At 50.2% G+C, this 1,226-nt stretch overlaps 1 non-coding gene across 1 annotated transcript; it reads right to left on the bottom strand.

Moving 5' to 3' along the window:
- Positions 1 to 635: 635 nt before the first annotated feature.
- Positions 636 to 707, bottom strand: TRNAE-CUC. Its single transcript has one exon. It is a non-coding gene; the product is annotated as a tRNA-Glu (tRNA).
- Between the last annotated feature and the right edge of the window lie 519 nt (positions 708 to 1,226).

Here is a 1,226-nt window from a genome sequence, read left to right as displayed (position 1 = left end):
GTGCCCACGGTGGCAGACTCAGAAGCTACACATGGCTCCAACAGCATGGACTCCTGCTTACGAAGGCTGATCTTGCTAATGCTACTGCAGAATGTTCAACATGCCACATACAGAGACCAACACAAAGCCCCCAGGATGGCACTATTCCTTGAGACCAACTGGGCACCTGGTAGCAAGCTCACAACATTATGTTCCTTCCATCCTGAAAGGGCCAATGGGTCATTCTCATATAAATAGACACAGATTTCAAGTATGGGCTTCACTCTCCTGCCTGCAGGTCCTCAGCTAGCAACTTCTTTCTCAGGACTTATTATGGGATGCCATATAACATTGTATCACACCATCTCTGATGTCTCTATCCATAGATGACAGATAGGTAGACAGATAGATAGGTGATAAAGAAATGTAGAAGATATAGGTATAGATATCAAAATAAAATCTCTTAATGGTTCTACTTCTCTGTTTGAATCCTGCCTAATGCAGGAACTTACACTTACCCTCCCTGTAACTCTACAGGACTTGAGGACCTGGTTTCCAAAGGAGGCATCCCTTCTCTGGGGACACAACTAGAATCCCACTGAGTTTGTTTCCTTTCCTTTTCTTTTGGTTGCACTGTGCAGCTTGTGGGATCTTAGTTCCCTGACCAGGGATCAAACCAGGGCCCTGGCAGTGAGAGCACCATGTCCTAACCACTGGACCACCAGGGAATTCCCAAGAATCCCATTGAATTCTAAGCTACAGCTGCTACCTAAGCCTTTTAGGGCCCTTGTGTCCAGTGTCCAGCAGGCCAGAAGAGAGGTAAGTGACACAGCAGGGGTAATGGACTCTGATTGTCAGGAGCAGGGCTGCTGTTAAACGAGAGCCCTGAAGAAGCGCGTGTGGAACTGTGTGGCCACTTGGGCCTCTGTGAGTTCTCTTTTGCCCAGTGATGACAGGAGGCGGACAGATACAGCAGCCCCAACCTGAGAAGGGCATGATGACCAGGGGCTCCCTCCCTTCGAAGACGGTCTGGGTCAGGCCCGCCAGTAAGGCACTGAGGCCACCAGAGGGCGGTAGCACCGGGAGAGCATGACCTAGAACAGAGAGTGAAGGAAGAAGATCCTGTGGTTATGCATGCTGTCGTGTCTGACTTTTCGCGACCCAGCTGACTGTAGCCCGCCAGCCTCCTCTGTCCATGGGATTCTCCAGGCAAGAATACTGGAGTGGGTTGCCATTTCCTTCTCCAG

Source organism: Bison bison, unplaced genomic scaffold, assembly GCF_000754665.1.
Source record: "Bison bison bison isolate TAMUID 2011002044 unplaced genomic scaffold, Bison_UMD1.0 scf7180017848609, whole genome shotgun sequence".
NCBI lineage: Eukaryota > Metazoa > Chordata > Mammalia > Artiodactyla > Bovidae > Bison > Bison bison.
The sequence above is the reverse complement of the archived record's forward strand: the minus strand, read 5'-3'. Positions and strand labels throughout refer to the sequence as shown.